Source organism: Octopus sinensis, linkage group LG10, assembly GCF_006345805.1.
Source record: "Octopus sinensis linkage group LG10, ASM634580v1, whole genome shotgun sequence".
Taxonomy (NCBI): Eukaryota; Metazoa; Mollusca; class Cephalopoda; order Octopoda; family Octopodidae; genus Octopus; species Octopus sinensis.
Window position 1 is genome coordinate 97284407 of NC_043006.1, and position 6459 is coordinate 97290865.

Here is a 6459-nt window from a genome sequence, read left to right on the forward strand (position 1 = left end):
AGCCCAGATCGGCCATATCAGGATTGCTGAAAACAGAGCAGTATTGTTTCTGGATTTGACATTATCTTGGAGAGTGCCATTTTCATCAATTAGAGGGCCAACAGTGGAGACAGTGACCCTGTTTCCTTGCAAATGAAAAGAACACTTTGGGGTTGAGTTTGATTTTTTTCAATAGCCCACTTCTCCTCAACTGATCTTTGGTTATTGTTGAGGGTTTTCATGCATTGTTGGAGGTTATATTTTTTGGATTCAAGCAGTGCGATAGCCGTGGAATGTGTGTTGCTGCTGTTGGCAGTATTTTAGTTTGTTAATTTTTTTGTTTGTTCTTTTTATTTTTCTGATAATAGTTTTTCTGTTTTGGGGGATTCTGCACTTTTTGTTCACAGGTCTTTGTGGGGAGTGTTTTGCACATATGTTTGTGACGGTGTCTACAAAGATCTGCCAAGATGTTTTATGGTTGGTGGAGATGTGTGTATGTGTAAAGGACCAGTCAACATGTGATAGCTTGTTCCTGATTGCATCCCAGTTGGCATTATGGAGATCCATGTTATCAAATGGGTGGGCTGGAGAGAGGTCACTAGGATTAGCTTTCGGCTGGTGGAATTTCATGTTACAGAGAACTATGTCATGGTCTGAAAGAAGGGTTTTTTCTACTGTAATGTTATGTATAGTGTTAGTGTGGTTACTAAACACTCAGTCCAAAATGTTCTTCTGATATCTTGTTGGTGCAAGGACAAGTTGGGACAAAAAAAAACTCATTCATAAAGTCGAAAAGTGACTCTGCTGCTTCTTTGTCAGCGGTTGAGGCGGGAGTGCTTGGTTTCAAACAGTTTGTAGTCCAGTCAACACAGGGTAGATTAAAGTCTCCCATCATGAGTAGGTTGCTAGAATGGCACTGTTGAATAAAGCACTTAATGCTGTTGAGGCATTCTTTGGCCTTGGCCGGTAGTGCATCTAGTGCCAGGTAGATGTGTGAAGATGCAGTCACTACCTGTGCAGAGCCTCTGAATAATGGCATATTTTGGGGTTTCTTGTTTGTGCCGTGGGGGGCGCATTCTGCTTCATATGTTTTTTTAGGTTTTTGTTACTGCAGTAGTATTGAGGTGGCGATGTGGGGGAAGAGAGCTGTGGTTTCTTATTTGGTTTTTTATTAGTAGTATTTTTGGTGATAGAAGATGATGGTGGCAGCGGTGGTGATGATGATGATGATAATTGTGGTGGTTGCTGTGAGAGCTGTGAATAGATACTGGCATTCAGTAAATCATCTAGTATGCTAGAGTTTAGGAGTGGCTGTTGTTCTTGTTGTTGTTAGGCTTGAACAGTGAAAATATAAAGAAGTTTTTCAAAATGGCTTTTAGTTAGTTTGAAAGAGACTTTGATATGCTTCAGTTTGCTACGAATTTGTTTGACGGATCGTGTGTTGACTATTTGCGATGTTTTTACGGCAATCTCATTCAAACATAAAGCATTTCAATTTTCTGTTTGGGAAAGTGAGAACCAAGTGTTAATTAAGACATCAATTTCATAATCAGACCAATTTCGTCTGTTGCAGGCCTGCAGGTTAGTCGTCATGTTTGTTTTTCTTTTGATTTTAGATATATATATATATATATATATTCTTTCTTGTGAGTTAAAGAAGTGTATATATAGAGAATACCAAACGAGTTCCCTATGGATACTGTATTTATTACAACTCTATAACTCTTTCATCTATATACAAAGAAAAAAAATCAAAAGGACTCATTGTTATCGCATCATTATCCAGATGTACTCCTGTTTCTGCTTCGAAAGGGAAGCGCGAAGGGGGCGGAGCCATATCATCTCCTAATCTAAGTCGGTGCCAGTCTCTTGCATCTACCTCAACCTCATCTTCAGTTTCTTCACTTGAATAAAACTCTTCTGACGAACTTTCACTCTCATCAGATGTATCCAACCCTCCAAGAGAAGCTTCATAATCGCTATCATCATCAGAGCTCGACATGGTGGGGTTATAATATAAAGGTATAAAAAAAAACAAAGTGAATACTTCTATTCATGAAATGTGCCTTCCAACCCTTCGACTGTCTCCAGGTGACTAAATCATACTCGGTCTTCAATGCCTTACTCAAGCGAAAGGTGGCAGAAATCGTCACTGCCAGACGTATAAAGTGAGCGAATATACTCGTATATGTCAAAAAAGAGTTTGTAATAGACGAAGGAACTCGTTTGCTGTCGATTTTGGCGAGTCTATCTTTTGATGAGTTAACTCGCCAGAGATAGAAAAAATCGATTTCAGTCAAAACACATATATTCGTTTCTGCCGGGTAAGGGGTTAACCCAATAACTAAATTCTTCACATCGTGGCACGCATGAATACAGCTTGATTTCACGTCAGTGACGTCACAATGTGTAACTGTAAAAGATGTCATGCCGCAGGAAGATAGTCCGACTTTATAGCGCTAAGTTTTCAGCTGAAATGACTGATAACTGATGACCGTCCGAGAATAGTGACGTCGAGTAGTGTTTTGACTTCAGATATCTTTCAATACTGGATAACATTCCCCTCAAAGATGAAGGTTCAGAGTTGCTACCGTCCGGCTTTTTTTTATTTTTGATAAAGATTGTTTTTATTTTGATTACCTTGAACGAATTTGTCTATTCCAGAATGATCATACCTTGGTTGAAATTCAAGTTCATTATATAAAGAAGTTTTTCAAAATGGCTTTTAGTTAGTTTGAAAGAGACTTTGATATGCTTCAGTTTGCTACGAATTTGTTTGACGGATCGTGTGTTGACTATTTGCGATGTTTTTACGGCAATCTCATTCAAACATAAAGCATTTCAATTTTCTGTTTGGGAAAGTGAGAACCATGTGTTAATTAAGACATCAATTTCATAATCAGACCAATTTCGTCTGTTGCAGGCCTGCAGGTTAGTCGTCATGTTTGTTTTCCTTTTGATTTTAGATATATATATATATATATATATATACATCAAAGAAATCGTCACGTAGAAGTTCGTTGTACACCTCGTCAGGGATTTTAGATCTAGGGTTCGATGACAATCCACTTGTCGATGACACTGTTTCAGGTACCTTTAACCTATATCCAGCAACATGTCGAACTTGGCCAGTATTGATCTTCACTTTGAACATTCTGTATGTTCCAAGAGGTTGAACAACGGATAACACTCTTCCCCCATCTTTACCATCAATCTTAACAAAATCATTCACCTTGATATCGACAACAGTAGCCATCTTGTTGATAGATCTACCTGCACTGCAAGAGTATCGACGAGCAGACGAAATATGTTGTGATTTTTTTTGGCAACAAAAAATTGAATTACCACCAGAAATGTTTATATTTTATGTGTATATGACTTCATGTGATATCTGGTATAAAAAAGATAGTATGTTTGTTTAATTACATGGCTACATTCTACCTGCTCGTGAAAGTAATGAATGAAGTTTAGTTGTAACTTATGAATGACAAAAGTAGTGCCGTCACCGTGACCTCGAGTCATCACCATGGATTGACCAATCAGAAGCAGCGCTCGCAGTATCTGACATATGTTAGATACCAAAAATATCTCAAAATGTTCTCACTCACATGTGTGTAATAAACATATATACATATACATATATACACATACATACATATATACACATATATACATATATACACATATATACATATATATGCCAAGCGGTGTCCCGTTTGTCCGATGTACAGGGAATGGCAGAGATGCAATAGATGATATTGCTGGAGGTGCAGGTGAAGGAGTCGATGATGGGTGCCGGTGCGGAGGGTGGTGTTGGAGAGGTAAGGGCAAGTGTGGTAACATGGGCGGGAGCAGGGGAACAAGCCAGGTTGGGAGGTAGGGTCAGGGAAGAAGCTGTGGACCAAGAGGTCTCGTAGGTTATGGGCTCGTTTGAAGGAGATTTTCTCATTGAAGACGATGAATGAGGGTTCAGTAAATAACCTTCAACAATTCCTAAGCTTGTGACACCGCATGTGTACCTTCAATCCAGCAGATGTCTTGCACACTTTCTTGCAAATGGTACACCTGCATGTATTCGTTGGTTCAAAATGTCTTCTCGAGTGGACAGCTAACCCAGCTTTGCTTCGTGCTTTAAACCCACAGTGACACACACAATCAATGTTTGGTAGATTTTGCTGATGCGTTGCTTTCAAATTTGCACGAAGGGCCTCCCTATGATGAAGGCGGTTACTTTCAAATTCTCTAGTCTTTAGAAAACACATTCCTCCATTTGCTGCGATCCCCTGCTGCACTCTCCCAGGAGCTCAGAGCAATGTCACAACGCTTCAGATTATCTTTTAGTTTGTCCTTGTAACGAAGAAGAGGACGCCCTGTTGGACGGAAGAATTTGTCAATTGCCCGTAAAAAAGCTGCTTTGGAACTCTTGAGTCATCCATTCTTACGAGATGACCAGACCACCGCATTTGTATCATCTTAATCAAAAATGTTTCAATACCAGTGATCTCACACCTCTCCAGCAACTCACTATTTCGAACACGATCTTGCCATTTAACATTGCAAATAGAATGCAGACATCTCATATGGAAGGAATCAAGCTGATTGATATGCTTGCAATACAAGGTCCACGTTTTGGCACCATACAGAAGAGTAGATAGAACAACAGATTTGTAGACTGCTACTTTTACTTTCAGAGACACATCGTGGCTGTTCCAGAGTCTGTGTCGCAACCTACCAAATGCTTCACTTGCTTTACTGATTCTGTTTTGGATATCTTTTTCAAATTTTGCATCATCAGACACAATAGAGTATGTAAAAGAAGATGCTGTTTTCAAAGCTTTACCATCAACATATACCACTTGTTGTGAAGAGGGCAAAGAGTTTGGTTTCAGCTGGTGAATAAGTTCAGTTTTCGTTATGCTAATTGTAAGACCAAAGGCCTTACATGCATCAGAGAAGCTATTGAGGATGTTCTGCATGTCCTCAAGACTATGGGTGACAAGAGCACAGTCATCAGCAAAAAGGAGATCAAGAACAGTCTGCACAAAAGTCCGGGTTTTGGCTTTGAACCGCTGCTGGTTAAATAACCCTCTGCTTGATCGATACTCAACACCTACACCTTCCGAGGTGTCTTTGAAGGCTGTTTCAAGCATCACTGAAAAGAAAAGAGCAAATAAGATCGGAGCAAGGACACATCATTGCTTGGTTCCATTTGACTCTTCAAATGGTTCACTTTGTTCGCAGTCAGACCGTACTGATGCCATCATTCCATAATGAAAGGAGACAATCACATTAACATGTTGTCTAGAACACCAAGCTTCCTCAAAACAGTCCACAGGGCATCCCTGGAGACGGTATCAAATGCCTTAGTGAGATCAACAAAGGTAACAAACAAGTCCTTATTCTGTTCCCTTGCTTTCTATTGTAGTTGCCCTAAGCTGAAGATCATATCCACAGTGCCTCTTCCAGACCGGAAACCACATTGGGTTTCTGGGAGCACAGTTTTACAAATTGAATCATTGAGTCTGTTTAAGATTACACACGCTAGAATCTTACCAGCAACAGATGAGAGAGAAATTCCTCTATCGTTATCACACTCACATTTATTTCCTTTGTGCTTAAATAGGTGAATAATTGAAGCATCTTTTAACTGTTGTGGCACAGTACCAAGTTCCTATATTGAAGAAAACAGAGCACTTAGTTTCCTGATTAGCATTTGGCTTCCACATTTGTATATTTCTGCAGGTATCCCATCATCACATGGAGCCTTACCATTTGACAATTGCTTTATAGCCTTTTCAACCTCCGACATGGGTGGACTGTCAGCAAGATTCTCGATGGTTGGCTTCTGAGGAAGATTATCAATCACTTCCTGATCCACTGTCGATTCTCTGTTTAAAACATTTGAAAAATGTTCAGCCCAGCACTTAGTAATCTCTTTCTTATCGGTAAGGAGAGTGCCATCTGACAAAAATATTGGAGATGCCCTCTTTGAGATGGGACCAAAGACACCTTTGAGATTTTGGTAGAAAGATTTAAAATGGCACTTATCCGCTGCATCTTGTAAGGCCTGGGCTTTCAATTTCCACCAGTTTTATTTCATTTCCCAGAGCCGAGATTGTGCCAACTGAGGAATTTTTGTCAGTAATCCACACATGATGCATGTTTCTGAGCAAAGGGAGGATGGTTGGATCATTTTCATCAAACCAATCTTGGTTCTTCCTTCTAATGACTCTTTGGCAGAGTCATACACTGCAGTTTTAAACTCTGACCAAGATGCCTCAATGTCATTCCCACATATAATGGAGGACAGCTTTTCATCAGCAACCGTTTGAAACAACTGCAAGATCTCCTTAACCTTCAACTTGTCCACATCAATTTCCTTGATGGGAGAACTACGTTGATTTCGAACAAGGCGTTTGGTTTTCATCTTGATTGTGGAGCAGATCAATTTGTGATCTAACCAACATTTCCCTATACTGT